The 17,266-nt window shown below is 43.6% G+C and overlaps 1 protein-coding gene across 10 annotated transcripts in view; it reads right to left on the bottom strand.

The window, feature by feature from the left end:
• PDZD2 (PDZ domain containing 2) overlaps nt 1-17,266 on the bottom strand; it is a 383,590-nt gene that overhangs the window by 113,467 nt on the left and 252,857 nt on the right. The window lies entirely within an intron of this gene.

The raw sequence follows: 17,266 nt of genomic DNA, 5'->3' as shown, positions 1-17,266 counted from the left end.
TATGACAATTTAGAATCCCACCAGAAGTGTCTTAGAGAACCACTTGTCACTCTTTTTAATCTCTGCTGGTCTGATAGTCAAGAGCCACCTCCTGTCCTAATTTGCAAGTCAGTAATGATTAATGAGGTCAAAATTCTTAGTATTTCTCTGCCTTCTCTGAAAATTGCCTACTTACGCCTTTGTAAAGATCTTCACTTTTGTACCCTCACAGTCTAGGCACAATCACTGGCACATGTGAAGCACCACAAAGAAATGACGGGTCAATGAAAAGATCCCTTCTATTTAAAAAAATTAAAAAAGCTCTTTTTGGTAAAATGACTGTATTGAGGCATATTTTACATCTGATATAATTCATCCATTCAAGTGTACAATTCAATGATTTCTAGGAAATGTACCAAGTTGTGCAACCACCACCATAAATCAGTTTTAGAACATTTTCACCACCCCAGTAAGATCCCTCGTGCCCTCTTACAGTTAATGCCATTCCCAGTTCAGCCACCACTTACGGTTTCTATAGATCTGCCACTTCTGTACATTTCATATAAATGGAATCATACATGGTCTCTTGTGTCTTGCTTCTTAAAAGCAACTCCTTTTTAGGAGATCCTTAGTCACCAGACTTCACCTCCTTCTTCATCCTCTCTGCCATTTATATCGTACAAAATCTCGATTCATGCAAATATGCTCTTTTGATATCTTTCTCATTTTCCTTCAGATCATGCCCAATTATCCCGAGGAGATAGCTCTCATGGCTCTGCCAGTATCTCACCCATCTTTCCCCCTCACATTATTCCAGGGAATACCCACCATTCCTTCCAGTTTACGCTATAAAGCCCCTGGGAGCCTCTCCTACCTTCAAAGTTCCTCCCGTGACAGCACTGAAGTGAAGGAGGCATTCTTTCCCATTTGGCTTCCTAGATTTTCCTCACTGTTGCAATATCATCATAAACCAGCTCTGCTTTAAAAGGAAATCCTTCCTCATTAACGCTAACCAGACATGGATTCCAAACACCATTCAAATGTAATAGTATATAATGTATATCATATGCTAATATATTCATGTTACTCTGCATTTTGTTTTTTCATTTTTGTTTTACAACTGCATTGCCTTTAAAATTTTCTCCATGTTATTTTTCGTTCAGGACAGATTACCAGGGACTACAGGACCCAAAGTCTCTTATGTACTTCTTTTGCCTGGATTGGTGCTAAGGAAACTTCCATGTCTTTCCTATGCCCCGCTCACTGGCCAGCCAAAGACACTTATTTTACATCACAGAGGTCTCTGCTATGACTTGCCCCTGAGAGCTGAAGATAGATCAGGTCTGAGAAAGAGAAAATCCAAAGCAGCCCACTCCCCCCATGCCTTGAGCCTTACCTGAGATCCACCATCCCCTCCCAGCCCTGCCAGGTGCATTTCCTATGGCAATTCCTGTGCTTCTCCACATATGGCGTTGCCCTTGACCTTGCCTTGGAAGAGGCTACCATCAACGCTCAAGGGTAACTGAAGCCAGACTTTGCGTCTCAAAGGTTATGGTCATTCATCTTCTAGGCTCAGAATCACCAAGCCCCGAAAAACGCGTTAAAGATGACCCAGGGACTGAGTTCCGTACCGTCCCTGCCACATCTTCCCGCCCCTCCACGGTGAAAGCTGCCGGCAGCTATGAGAATTAGTAACACGCATTCTCCCTTTCTGTCCCTCTTCCCACGAACCAACTGCATCTGAGTTCACAACCAGCCAGTAATCCTCAAGCCCTCACGGTGCACCATTCAAAAGGCACCACCCTCTTCCCTTCCCCAGAGGTGGCGCTAAAAGAAGGGAGACTCCTGGGGGGCCCGTGCATCTCTGAACGCACATGCCGCTAGTCAAACGCTAATTCAAACACTGATGAAATGTCTGTGCCCTCCACTTCCCTCCCCTTTCAAGTGGATCCAGCTGCATCTTGAAACAATTTCCCCAGCTTGTCTCAATCCTTCCAGGGTCCGTTCCATTGGCTTGGCCAGAGCCTGCCCCTACCTCATGCCAAGCCTGGTTTCACTTATGTCAAAACAGCTTCCATCAAAATCACGGGCTTCTTTTTCAAATTTCTTTCACTGTTTTTCAGCAGCGAAAAGATACTTAAATTGCAAAATGACTACCTCCATTAATGTGTTCTGGCTAATGCCAGGCACTCTTCTTCTCCTGAATCTCTTCTCTACAGTGTACTGTGGATTCTTTAAAATCTGACTTTCTGTTTTTCTTTCTTCTCAAAGGCTCTCTGGCAGGCATGGTACGGCTGAACAGGTCTCATGATTTACAAAGGTTCATGTAGACTGACTTTCTTAGTTTTGCAACCTTCTTCTCCAAGCTTCCTTAGAAGCTGGATTTGTTGGATATTTTCCCTGTTTTCCATCCATCTGCATGATCCTCTAGGACTCTTCTTAGTTTGGAGGATTTCAGTTATAAGAAAGCCAAATCAATAGAACTCTGGCCTAGAAAAATAGATAAGCCAAGTCCTTATAGATGTGGACTCTGGCCTAGAAAAACAGATAAGCCAAGTCCTTATAGATGTGGACTCTGGCCTAGAAAAATAGATAAGCCAAGTCCTTATAGATGTGGACAGAACAATTTTAAAATCTGGGCTTCCAATCAGTATACTCTTCATGTGTCTGTTGACCAGTTGTAATTGTGACACTGTTGACATTTGTGGTCCCTGGTTCTTAATTATGTGCAGACGAGGAAAACGCACAGGCATTTTGTATTTATCTACTGGGATTTTTAAAATAACTGCAAGTGAAGCATTAAAGAAACCATAAATTATTGGGTGCACAGGCATAAACATTGGCGTGAAAACGCAAAGCTTGCTTTTAATGGTGCGTTTATGTTAGAAGTGCCAAAAACTAATACGAATTGTAACAGACAAGGGGAACGGGTACCAATATTGATTAACTTTATACGCTGTGTATTAACTACACACAAACATCACCTTGATCCATCTTTGAGAGATGAGCAAACAGGCTCAGAGAGATTAACTTGCTGGTATAGGTGGAGCTGGGATTCAAATTTCCATCTGATTGTAAACAAACCCAGGCAATGACCTTGGGATTTAGTGTGTGTCCATCCTAATGTTTGTTATGACCAGGTTTAGAGAAAGAAAAAGGGCAGCAACTTCTAACTGCCGAAGAAGCCTCTCGCCACATGAATATTGTAAGGGATTCCACTTCAGTGGTATGTTAACACCCAAGATATGACCCACACCCATAAGAAAGGGGTCTTAGGGAAAATAAGAGGTATTTTCAGGTCGGCCCAGAGGCAGGTGAATACTTGGGAGGCCTCTCAGTGTGGGTAGAAGAGGCCAACTACCCCAGCCCTTCTCTCTGCCATGAGCTGGAGGCAGACAATCCCTGCGAGTTTTGGAGAAGCAAAGGCGACACTTGCTCAGATTACCCAAATCAGAGGACTAACAAGCCAGCCCGGGCTCCCAGTGCAGCCAAGGTCCAATACAACGGCTAACACGAGCTATGCCCTCCAAGGTAGGCCTCCCCCCTCGGGGGCGCCCTGAACCGTGGCCACCTTGTCTCCCTCCCTGCAGCTCCGTGGCGCCTCCGCTCCAGACCGGGGCCTCTCAAGCAGACTGTGCGCCGGACACCTCCCTCTCTACAAGGAACCGCCCCTCCTGATGGCAGGCAGTCTGCGTCCACCTCTGGCTGTAAACAAGAGGTGTCTTAACACCACATCATTGTTCCTGTGGATCCCTGTGGAAGATAACGTGATGTCAGGTGATGACAGGCCGACAGAAATCAGAAGAAGTGAGGGGCAGGCAAATCCCTAGGCTGAAGTGCCACTCAGATGTCCCTTCAAGGAAGGACTTCGAGGAAGGTCCAGTGGGTGAGGAGTGTGTTAGTTAGCTCACGACCTCCGGCTGTGAGCTTCATCAAGGTCCGGCTCAGCTTTCAGGTCAAGGTCACGCTCTCTTGGGGCAGTTCGTGGCCAATGGCAGTCAAGATGGGGAGGCTAGGCCTGACCCTTTCCACCCAGGGAGACCCCTCTAACGGGCAGGCTTGGCTCCAGGGTCCCTGTCAGGCTGACTCTGTCACAGCAGCACGGTCAGTACTAGCTCCCCAGGCATACCTGCTCCCTCCCTGTTCCTTCCACGGATGTTCTCCCAGCAGACGTTCTGCACTCTTAGCTCTAACTCAGCCTCTGCTTCCTGGAGAGCCCAATGTGAGGGAGGGCGATAGGATGAGAATAACAAAATATTTTCCCAAAGGGAGATGTTGGGAAATAAGAGTAGCCAAAAAGTCCTGTCGGGAACGGATAGAACTCAGCTAATCTGAGTACAGAAGCAGCCAGCAGGGCATTCTTGAGAAGTCAAGTTGGATGGCTGGCATTCACAAAGACTTCCTTTGAATCTGTTGGCTGGTAACAGGAAAAACCAACAGCAAAGAGCTTTTTCGGAGCGGGGCTCTGTTCACACTCTCCCTAAAGAGCTTCATCAGAATTCACCCCAAAATCAACCATTTGGAGCGAGAGCACACTTGGTTCAGGTGTCAGCACTGCTGCTTGGGCCCTTGGGCAGGAGGACACTGCACCTCAGAGATGAATCCCTCAGTCTCATCTACCTACGGGGCTGTTGGGAAGATTAAATGGGATAATGGACTAAGCCGGCTGGTTTCCCACCAGGCGGGAAGTACAGGTCGATAAATGTCAGTTCCTTACGCTTTCCGAAATTTGCTAGGTGATCGTAGGTCAACCAGTTAAACTTGTTGGCGGCTAATGTCTTGGACAGAATCCGCAGAAGGTGAATGCACAGAGGGGTGTGGTCAAAGCTGATTCTGTGGTTGGAATGGGGCAAAGAGAACCACAGTTAAGTCAGGGTGAAAAGGAGTCCCTGGGAAAATCAAGTTCACAGGGATAGGCAGAGAGTCAGAAATGGATTCCAAAACGAACGATCTGGAAGAGTAGCGCAAACGTGCCTCAGATGCTGAGCCTCGTTGACCCAAGACCGAGAGGCACCTTGAGGGTCTCCTGGACCTAAGTCATCCCAGCGAGAAGGATGGGTATGTGTGTGTGGGTGTGGGGAAATCAGGCTAGGGGGACAACTGGCACAGAGTATGGCCAGTTGCAGGCCACATTCTCTGCCAGGGACAAGAGACAGATGTCTTTCAAAACACAGACCAGTGGTGGCCTCTTGTTTTGCTTCCATGTCCGTCTGGCCGGTGTCAGGCTCCTAACTCCCAGAGCAATTGCAAGCTTTCTGGCCTGACCTGAACTCTGAGGATATTTCCAGAGGTCCTGGAATTGCCCCAAAACTCAGGGTGGAGTCTGGGAGGCTGCCCACCCCAACCAAGCTGTGAGATGGGCTGACCCCTGAATATTTTGTAAACTATGCCGCTGCTCACGGATATACAAGCAACTGCCACAAATAAATCAGATGCATGTGTGTGCGAGGAGAGACCTCCTCTCCCAGCACCCACTCCCTCCTGACCTACCTTTCCTCCATCTGTCACAGGTATCTGGACGATACATCTGTCACAGGTATCTCCCTTCCGGTTCAGATGCCTCCTTTAAAAGGGCCTCGTTCACTTTTCTGAGGCAAGAGTTTCAAAAGCCCAGTTGTTTTAATATTAAATATTTCAATATATGACAATGCCATGAGGCAGTCAACATTATGTCTTTTTAAATATCGAGAGAGGGTCTCTCTGCAGACACACGATTTCAGCTCTAGGGGAAAACATTTCCAGCAAGAACAGCCAGCTCCACTTTTGTATGGGGTGTAAGCAGGTGTGGGTATTTGAGTCACATGCATGTTTTAGAATACTAGGAGCTCACTTCGTTACCAAGCGCTCTCAACAGGAAAGAGCTGGCAGAGGGCACACACTAGACTTGGAACCCTCCTACTTAGAGCAAACGGAAAACATCCAAAAACAAAATCAGAGCCATGGGCTGGCCTGGAAAAATAAACACCCCCCTCCACAAGGTTATTTCTTGAATTGCACACCAGGAAGAGTGTGATCTGGAAGAATCTGGAAAGGGGGAGAAACAAAAGCATTGACCAGAGGACCTTCTCGAAACTCTGGGGGAAAAAAAAAAACCACATGAGAGTTTTCCACTGTGGCACTGTTCCCTTTAGACTCCCAAGTATTTCTCACAGATAAAGGGGCATCTTAAGTGTTCTAGCTCCCCACACTGAGGAACAAACTGCACCCATTGTTCACACAGATGGGAGCTTTAGGAGGGGTTCCAGGTCAGGGGTCGAAGCACCCAATTCGCCAGATACTTAAAGGACTCAACGTGGGCTCTGGGAAAGGCCCAGTGTTGTTGAGAAGAGAGCCACACTCCATAACTAGGGGATTTTTCTGCTCTGGTTAACACTTTTCATCATGAGTTCTCTTCAAAGATTTCCTCCTAAAAGACTTACTGCAGTCTTTTAAAATTAGCTGTTATAGGCTTCCCTGGTGGCGCAGTGGTTGAGAGTCCGACTGCCGATGCAGGGGACGCGGGTTCGTGCCCCGGTCCGGGAAGATCCCACATGCCGCGGAGCGGCTGGGCCCGTGAGCCATGGCCGCTGAGCCTGCGCATGTGCTCCGCAACGGGAGAGGCCACAATAGTGAGAGGCCCGCGTACCACAAAAAAAAAAAAAAAAAAAAGATTTCCTTCTAAAAGACTTACTGCAGTCTTTTAAAATTAGCTGTTATGGACTGAGAGCATCAAGATGAGATTTATTTATTTGTTTTTAATTTTATTTATTTATACAGCAGGTTCTTATTTGTTAGCTATTTCATACATATTAGTGTATATATGTCAATCCCAATCTCCCAAGATGAGATTTATCTAATTACCCTCCCCGTCCAACTTTCTCCCAGGGCTTATATATTGGCACCACCTGTCCTCAAAAGAGCGACCCGCCCCCAGCACTTTGAGCAAAAGGGGGTGATTCCAGATAGGACTTAAAGAAAAGTTAACTTTGACAAAAGGAGATCTGGGGGAAACATCGATTTTGCTGTTTCTTAAAGAACTGAAAAGCAGGGTTCTCTAAGTGATCAGGCACCAAGTTTACAAGGTCCAGTTTCATTTGAAACATCTTCAAAAAATATAAAAAACTATGTGACTAAGTCCAAAGAGGCCTCTCACAGGCTCTTTCCAATGGCTAGAGTTCCAGATCGAAGAGTCTACAAAGAAGAAAATGCCTGTTTTTTAAAGTTTAGATGCCCCAATTCTCACTCTTCCTCTGGCAGAGGTGAGGGATAGAAGGAAAAAAAGAAAAAGCAACTGAGAGGAAGAACAGTGAGTTTTCAGATTCCATTCTTTTCTTAAAACTTAAATTTCATTCTTTTCTTAAATTCTTTTCTTAAATCTTAAAGATTTCATTCTTTTCTTAGGATGAATTAATGGAGCTGTATTTTAAATGCCCTGCCTCGGATTTCAAGGCAACACAGAGACTCCCTCAGAAAACCCCCAATCCAGCTCCATGGACGAATGTGGAGGTTGAAGAGAGAAAACACAGAACTCCTCCCCCAGCCCCACCCCCACTGGGGAGGCCCCAGTGAGGCGCTCAACAACAGACCCAGAAGGGAGTTGGTCTTGTGCCAAGGAACGGATTTTCTCTGAAAATGAAGGAAATGATAGGACAAGAATAAGGTTCAAAAACTGAGTGTAGGCATCGGGCTCAGTGCCAACAAAGCAGTGAATAAGGCAGTGGACCCCTGCCCTCAGAGCTTTCAGTCTACCTGCAATTAATTTTTAAAATTAATGTGTCAGTTATACAATTAATCCCATGGATTGTTGAAACAATTTTATATAACACGAAATAGTAATATATAAATAATACATACTCAATTTATTCACTGTGAAAGTAAATGTTTAACAAAATAATATTAATATATAAGATAGTAAAAATATATAAACTTATATCCTATAAAGTTAAAAATAACATTAACTATATGAAGACTCTTCCAACAGAAGCACAGGTTACTTCAGAAGCTTCTAAAAGCGACTGGCCTGCTTTGGGGGTGGGTGTGGACAGGCAAGCTTCCTCAGGAAGTACCAGGGGTTTGAGGTCCAGCATGAGTTAGCTGGGCTGGGAGGAGGCCAAAGCGTGGGGTCTGGATGGATGGTAGAGGGAAGAGGGTCCAGGCAGAGAGGTTAAGAACAGCTTTAGGGCTGTGGGCCAGGAATCTGACTGTGAACTCTAGTTCTGCCTCAAACTGGAGATGCAGTCAGAGCAAGCCTCTGGGTTGAACAGTGTCCCCACCAAATTCATGATGTCCATCTAGAGCCTCAGAGTGTGACCTTATTTGGAAATAGGGTTTTGCCGATGAAATCAGTTGTTTCCAGATAAGAACATACTGGTTTAGGATGAACCCTAAATCCAGTGAGAGTGTCCTTCTAAGAGTCAGAAAGGAACCTGGAGAGACCCAGAGAAGAAGGCAGTGTGAGGACGGAGGTAGAGATTGGAGTGATGCATCTACAAGCCAAGAAATGCTGGAGGTTACCTACAACGACTGGCAGCTGAGGAAGCGGTGAGGGACACTCTCTCCCTCAGAGCCCCCAGAAGGGAACAACCGTGCTGACCACTTGATTTCAAACTGCTAGGCTTCACAACAGTGAGAAAAGAAGTTCCTGCTGTTTTTAAGCCTTGGAGTCTGTGGTGCTTTGTTATGGCAGTCCCAGGAGCAAATGCAGCCTCCTCCAGTCCTTTCAGCTTTGCCAAGACGTTTTGATTCTTGGACTTCTTTCATAATAAGATGCAATCTTGTAAAACCTCTAAGATCTGCTTAAAGTAATTTTTATCATGTTTTGCATGGTATGACAAAAGAAATGGTCACATGTTGAGGTATGCGGAAGCCATTCTGGCTCATACGTGGGTTGACCTGAATTTTATGGTCACAGCCTGCCTGTGGCTGTGGTCTACCAAACATACATTGTACATCTGCTTTAATTATTAAATGAAAGGGTGCACTGACCGGAAGTAAAGAACGTCCATGTAAAAATAAAGATTAAACGCCTCCCTTTCCTGAGATGCCGATGCTGGTACCCCTTCAATGGTAAGACTCCCTTCCCAGGCGCCAAGGCCATACTGACTCGCTATGTATGTGCTGGTCTTTTTTTTTTTTTTCTGCTTTGAAAGAATGTATCCCTGACTTGTTTGGTGTTCTTTGTTCTGACAGGATATAAAACTGTGCTGAAAACCATGCTTCTCTGGAGTAGTTCCTCAGAGCTGTATGAGAGGCTATCTTCCGGGCTATAGTCCTCAGTTTGGCTCAAATCAAACTCCTTCCTGTTCCTATTATAGATTGTTTACTGATTATTTGTGTCAACAGTTATATAACAATGTGATTTTAAATAAACATATTAGATATGCTATCCAAGAACTTAAAAACAATCTTTAAAAATATCAAGACAACGTTCCCTATTTCACAAGGGATGTGCACTGTTTCATTTCCTTCAGATTAATCCGTAAGAACAAAGAGGATTTACTGATGCAAATTTAAATAATATACGTCATTTTTAAATATTTAAAAGATATATTTTAAAATACAGAGAAAAGCTACCTATATGATACCTATGGCATCAAGAATAGAAAAAAACCCCAGCCATTTAAACTCTTGGATATTCAGAAGTTTTGCGTTTGAATTGTATGAAATGTTCTGGTTTGTTTTTCCAATTATGATGTTTGGTATCTAGATGACAACACGAGAGAGATTTCCAGCTGCAAGTGCAGCCACTTCTCAAACAACACATCGCAGGGGTGAATACTCTTTACTCCAATAAATAACAGTTACATTGAATAAAACAAGAGACAGCTGTCGTGGATGAATTTTGATCAGATGAAGGTAACCTAAAGGTCCAGTGGAGATCATCTTGAGGGGAATCATCACTGCTACGTGGTTTGTTAATTTGAGTCACCTATCCCCTATCCTTCTTGTCATTCATGACTCATTCAAAGCACAGCAAACAAAGACATTACCAAGCAGGGGAAATGATTTAGGACCACGCAATGGGTAGAACCACTACGGTGGCTAGAGCCGGTCATCTGGGAGATGAATTGGGTACCTGAGTCATAAGAACACCGACTCTTTTCCTGTTCAGCACCCGCTTTGGGATTCTCAAACCATCTTAGAGGGAGGAATGTTTAAGCAATTATTTTATTTTCTGATTTTCAGCAATGCATTTGAAGCTGACTCCCTGACCACCTTTAACAGCATGAACTTCAGAAACGCCTGTGCCAGCTCCGGGTAACTCCCAGTCACGGGTTTGTGAGGGCGGCATCTTGCCTGAGGGTGAGACCTTGCTTTCACAGTCAACCTGTGATCTTGCGGTACAGTGCGCTTCAGGGAGCTTGAACCACCGATTGGTGATTTGCCTCTGGGTCAGAGCCAATGGGCATTAACTGTGCTATCATTTCAGCGTCTCTCCTCACTAGACACAATTCAGAGGGTGTTTAGAGAGCAAACAAACCCAATAAAGATGTCAATGTGTATTGTCCATGTTTCACTCAAAGGACCCTAAACTGTGGAACGGACTCAGTTTCCTCTTTGTCCTTTCTCCTACAGCATCAGACAGGTTATCAGAGCACATGTTTTGACTTGCTAGCCCCGCCTCCGTTTTCCTAAAGCACAGAATGGGCCGCCATCTTGTCAGCCAAGCATGGACAGACATGTTACTTAACAGAATTAAAGACTTCAGTCATTTGCACTGCTCAGACCTCACCCAAAAGTTCTTATGAAGGGAGGAGTCCCCATTCATACCTGCTTTAAGACGTGCCTACATTTCTAATGGGTGCCTTCATCTAACAAGGCTTCCATATATAAATAAGGTTTGGATTTGCTGCTCATAGCTTTGTAAGTAAGGGAGAGTAGGGGAAAACATCAAGAGAAAAGTGCTAGGCAAAGTGTATCAGTGGAAGGATAAAAGACCCCTCCCAACTGCTGTGTTACACATTAGACAGGAAAGTTTAGCACCCTCACTGCTACTATTAACACCACCTTACTTTGGTATACGTCTTTATATCTTAGGAAAGTCACTGTTAGTAGTAGTATCATCATCTCTAACTGACCATTCCAAACTTCTGAGGTGGGTAAGGAAGATGAGGTTGTCACCAGTCTATAAGTGACAAAGTGTAAGGATAGAGATGACGGAGCTTCACGGAGCCTATCTGGACTCCTGGTCCAGAGCTCCTTCCTCCCCCTGTGCAGAGGGACAAGACATGGTAATGCTGCTCTTTTAGGAACTAGCTGGACTCTGGCCAGATCTTCCAGAGCCACGGAAAGGGTGTGATAGTCACAGGGGAGTGGGCTGGGTTAGGTCCAGCAGCCCACTGGACAGAATGGAGGTTTCAGAGCCTGGCAGACATAGGTTCTGTCACTTACCAGTTGTGTGACCTTAGAGCAAATAATGGTTTTGTTTCTGTCTCAGCTTCCTCATCTGAAACGGGCTGCTATGAGAATTAAGCGATATTTAGATGCCAAGCATGAGGCCTACAACCCCAATACTTGAAAAATGTTCACGGTGACTACATCCAGCCTACTGGGCTACCTATGGAGAGAAGTCAACTAACAACACATAAAAATCCCCACCAGTGAAGGAAAGGCATGAAAATCCACATGGAGAAGATGAAAATGTGGGACAACTGGATGCCAGCCCCAGGGCCCTGGCCCACGTGCTCAGGAAAAGTACTGCAGCCCCAAGAGAGGCCATCTACCTCCCAAGTAAGCCAACTTTCTAACCTGGCACTCTAGAGCATCACATGTGAGTCACCCCAACCTCAGAGCCTGGGCCCAGGGAGAAAGAGGTCTGCTTCCAGGGAGCAGGACAGGACAAGTTTCCAGAAACGCCTGCCTGCCGGTCCTGGGATCCTTGCTCCACCTCTTCCCGACCCCTGGAGGGTCAGGTCCCCTCTGGAGGTTCCACAGGGCACAGATCTTAGCCATGCTCCAGCGTCCAGCCCTGGGCTGATTACACTCAACTTGCCGCTTTTACAAATGCTCTAGTGGTTTGTACTCGTACGTCTTGTCAATTAGCAAGACTGTGTGCACCTTAAAGCGGGTTCGTGGCCCCTTTGCAACCTCTTGCCCCTGCCTCCCCAACATCTCCCCCAGAGTGCAGCGTATCCCTAGGCACCCTGCAAGCCAGCACTCACAGTGCATTTAAGAGAATTGAATCCTTTATCCTCTGCATCAAGTAGTAATGAGGCATGGTAGAAAAATGCGTCCAGAGTGTCAACAACAACAACAAGGCAGTGAGTTTCAAAACCTAAGAGAATTTTACAAAAATACATTTAGACGTGGAGCTACGTTTTCTAAACGGGAATCCCTGTAAGTGAGGAAAGGGGTTTGAAAACAATAATAGCTGCTATAATTTATGTGCATGTTTGTCATGGTCCACATACTGTGGTAAGCACATTGAGAAAATTACACAGCTCGTGAATACATTGTTGTAAAAAAAAAAAACAAAAAACCTCACATGGTGAAGTATATTGAGTAAAACATGAAAATCACTCCTTCGTATCACCCCCAAAACCACTCCTGTGACTTTCGACTTTAATCTTATAGTGATTCTCATCCATAAGTTTAGTATATCTTCTTCTCCTTTATAACTTTCTGTGTTTAAAGTCTTACTTAGGAGGCTTCCACACCCTAGCTAATATTCTCCTATTTTCTTCTAATGCTTTCACAGGTTTCATTTATTATGGTTAGCTCTTTAGCTCATCTGGACTTTATTTATTTAAAGGTGGGACCTAACTTTATACTCTTCTCTAAAAAGTTGTAGCTAATTCTTTCAATAAAATTCACTAAATATTTATCCTGCAGTTTTGAAATGTCTCCTTTTCATGCACCAAATTTCCTGACATAGATGGGCCTATTTGGGATTCCCTGCTCTGTTTCACTGGTCTGTTTGTCAGTTCCTGTGCCATTCTGTTTGAATTACTATAGCTTCAAAATATAGTTTGCTGTCTGGTGGTGACAAAGAACACACACCTCCTTATTTGTCTCATTTTTCCAAAAATTTCTTAGCTATCCACTCACTTTTCCCCTTTTCAGATAAATTTTAGTTCATCTGTCTAGGTTCCAAAATAATCATTTTCATATTTTCATGGAAATTGCATGCTTTTACAGATAGTAAAGGAAGAAGCAGCATCTAGTATCCTTAAAAGACTGTCTGCAGAGCCCATTTACTAGGTATAAGAACTGTGGTTGTAAATATGTAATCTGAACAACTGTTCTTTACTGGGGGATATGACAAGTTAAGGTCACCCCCATCAGAAAGCAAATGACTAATTCACCCAGCCAGCCCTAGCGGTCAGCTCTGAATTTTTAGAGTAAATCTCCATGTTATAATCAGCATCCCACAAGTTTTCAATTGAGGTTATGAAATCCAAGAAGGTTTTCTTTAAAAGTTATTTTTACCAAATCATAAATCAAAGGTACACAGAGGTTACAAATTCAGACATTCCCATCACATAATTACTTCATGTCACCCTTCTCCATTCTAACCTGAATTTCAGAGTGCAGTGTTTATGATATAACTATATATCTCTTGGCATAGATATCTCAAAATTATTACCATAGACATTTAGTGGAACAAGTCCAATTTTAAACTGAAAGCAGTACTTTAAAAGATTTTAAAATTCTGGCATCCCTGTTTATATAATAATTGCAATTCAATAAAAAAGCTATAATATTAAAACAGTGACATATTTCCTTTAGAGATGCTTGACCAGATTTTTCCTTAAAAAGAAAAAAAAGGAAAAACAATAAACAGATGGGTTTAAACTTGTTTCAAAGTGTAATAAGAGATAGAAACAAGATCTGTATTCAAAATAGACAAAAATCTAGTGCTGACGCTTGTGGGCAAAGAAAAAGAAAACATACATACTCTGTCTAAATACTCTTCACATTTTTCTACACTTCAGGAAATACTATAAAGATAACAATCTAGCATAACAGAAGTGTAGAGATCACACATGACAGCAACAATTTCTCTGTCTGATAGACTGTGTTTGGCTGAGAAGAGAGAAGAAACACAAAATCTTTCTTTCATGAGATGCTGCACAGACCTCTGTGTGATGCAACAGCACATTCAAGGAATGAATGGGTAAACCAACCATGGCACATCTATACAATGGAATATTACTCAGCAAGGAAAAGGAAGGGACTACTGATACATGTAAAAACATGGATGAATCTTAAATGTTATTATGCCAAGTGAAAGAAGCAAGACTTGAATGGCTACATACTTCATGATTCCATTTATATAAAATTCTGGAAAAGGCAGAACAGTAGAACATACCAGTGGTTGCCAGAGGCTGGGGGTAAGGAGAGGGTTTTACCACAAGGGGGTGTTTTTAGGGTGATGGAATGGTTCTCCATCTTGAGTATGGTGGTAATTCACATGACTTGTTTTTGTTAGAATTTATAGATTGGAACAACTAGAAAAGTCTTCCTTTAGTTTCTTTCTTGTTAGCATACTGTCTCAATTTTATACTTTAAGTGTAGTCCATTTAATCCTTTCTTCTGGAATTGGGAAAATTTTATTATGCTAAAGAGTGTAAGCAAATTATACTTCAATAAACTTATCATCGTCATGAAGAATACTTTTGTAAACCAAACCCCATCTTCCATCCATCAACAGCATGTCAGCCATTTATTTGCTTATATAGGAAGGATTTACTTAATGGAAGTAAAGTGTACAAAACTCAGTCTTCCTTGCTGGTTTGTGCTCTTCATTTTTTCAGGTCATCTAGAACTCACCTTCCTGTGGACGTTCTCTATAGTGAATCAAGTTAACCATATTAAATGCTGGTCCTAGGCTCCTGGATCAGAATCTGATCCCATGGGGTATTTGAAACAGGTCCCACATAGCTTCAGCCCAAACCTATGGATTTTCAGAGACAGTCAACTTAATCCCATGACAGAACCAAGTAAAGGCACTGCAATATCTGACTGCATTAAGAGAAGTACACTGTCCACATCAAAGGAAGTGATAATCCTGTTCTGGATAAGACTGCATGCAGAGAGACTGATTCAGTTCAGGCATCAAAAATTTTAAATGACAATTCCATCACATGATAAGCAGCTGAAGAGACTAAGGGTATTTACCCTGGAGAAGGTAATGGGGGGAGGTGGTTAGAAGGTATATAATGGCTTTATACACAAATACCTAAATGGTCATATGAAGAAAGGGGCAGACCACTTCAGGATGACACAGGTTATAGCATCAGTACTAATGAGAAGATAAGGAGTGGAAGATATTTGGCTTTTTATAAGACAAAAACTTTTCAAACACCTAGTGCTAACCCTTGATGCAGTGGCTGCTTTCTGAGGGAGGAAGGCCACCAAGGATGTGGCAGGTGGGGTTTCAGATTTGGTGGGAGGCTGGGTGAAAGGGCTTACACGAAAAGAAATGACCAAAAGTAAGCTCATCACACTGAACTTGGTGGTCAACAAGCTATGTCACACCCAAGAGAGGATGGGGCATCGTGGAAAGGTACTGAAAGAGAGGAAAAGCAGGAAAAGAGAAGATGTGGACACATGGAAAGATGGTGGAGAAAGAGGAGACCAACTGAAACTCATTGTGCCTGCGTGGTAGGGAAGATGAACGTTTGCATGGGTATCCAGCATCCAGACGTCCTTTGGATTTGGGAGAAGCTCCCATTACATGGGAGGTGGCGGAGAAGGGAATTTACTCTCTGTCCCCACTCCCACACATTGGTCCACAGGCACATGACCTACATTTGGTCCACTGGAGACTCCTGCCTGACTCTGTATCATAAGGAAGTGATGCGAAGACACAGGGATAGATAAAGGCTAGTCACAGGAGTAATGGCGGTGGTGGCAGTGGTGATACCTTAAGCAGACTGTTCCTGTGCCATGGCCTTGGATGTGTTCTTGACCATTGGGTTCCTGCTCATTCTTTTGAGCCCAGACCTTAATTAACACTTCCCTTGGCTCCTGTGCTACCCAATATTTTGTCACTAAATTTCTGCTTAAGTGAGCCAGAACTGGCTTCTGTTGCTTGCAACTTCAAAACCCTAAGGATAGGATCACACAGATTAGGGAAGGGGAGTTAGTTCTAAGAGCTTTTTTATATCGTCTTTACATCATACATGAGGATGAAATTCTTAAAAAATTACATGTTTCCTAATATTGGTTGCATTTGAAGAACTTTAAAAAAAAAAAAAGGTTCCAATTGGAAGCAATTAGGGGTAGGGATAAAGATTCTGAAATACTAAATCAGGGCCAGCGGGGTAGGTGGTGGAGGATGAAGGGGTGGTAGAAGGTAGGAGCACATTTTTTTTTCCCTCATGGTTTCCAGGTAGTTCTAATGCAGACTCTTAGCAATCTGGCATTTGGGTTTGTAAGCCAATGAATATGACTTGAACCATTTAACACAATTTGTCTGTATTGCTAAACTAAAGTCTTTGCAATCTCCTCTTTTTCAGACCAAATCCGAGCAGCCTATAAGTATGTACGGGCTGAATCTTACCACTGGCTCTTCTCTTCGTCAGCACACAGCTCCTCACACAAAACCTCCCTGCGTCTCTCCTCTGTACTTTCAACCTCTGGGAATGCATTTCCCATTCTCTCTGCCTACATAGATCCTATTTATGCACCAAGGTCCTCTTCCATGAACTCTTTCCCATTCATTCCAACCTAGGACTTTTCATAGAACCTTACTATCTCAGAGCTGGAAAGGCCCCCTGGTAAGCACATGCCGTCTATGTCATGGCATTACATCAATACTCCTTTCATCAGAAGTAATTTCTTCCATTTTTATTTCAGTGTTCATTGTACTTATAACCTGCCCAAAGTCCGTAAGTTTTCTTTAAGCAACTATACAGAGACATATTTGATGCTTAATATCATTTAGGTTGATTACCACAGACTGATTCCCTCATTTTCAAGCAGTGCCATTTCTTAGGGTGAAAAATTAAGCTTTATCCATTTTAGGTTTATCTCTCTGTTGGAACAGTTGCAGAAACTTTTTACAGATAGTAGAATCTGTCTGGTGTTTAATCTAGTCTGGAACACAAGGTTGAAAACTCCGCCATTCTCAAGATGAAAAATCTTGAAGCATTTTCACCACTCAGAGCAGCAGGAGAGGCGTGAAAGGCAGTCCTGGCCTCCGAGCAGATGGGAAACCGTCCTGGGACTTACAGGCACCAACTCGTTCACCCAAATGGCTCCTGGCTCTGGAGCACAGCTGCAAACTGGCCATTAAAGGGCAAAGGGTGTGAAATGATTCATTAATGGGCCATCAGAGCTGCTTTAATCAGGAAATTCAGAA

The sequence above is a fragment of the Delphinapterus leucas genome, chromosome 3, assembly GCF_059928025.1.
Source record: "Delphinapterus leucas isolate spDelLeu-1000000601 "Yukka" chromosome 3, BTC_Dleu_Yukka2, whole genome shotgun sequence".
NCBI lineage: Eukaryota > Metazoa > Chordata > Mammalia > Artiodactyla > Monodontidae > Delphinapterus > Delphinapterus leucas.
This window is presented reverse-complemented; position numbering and strand designations above follow the sequence as displayed.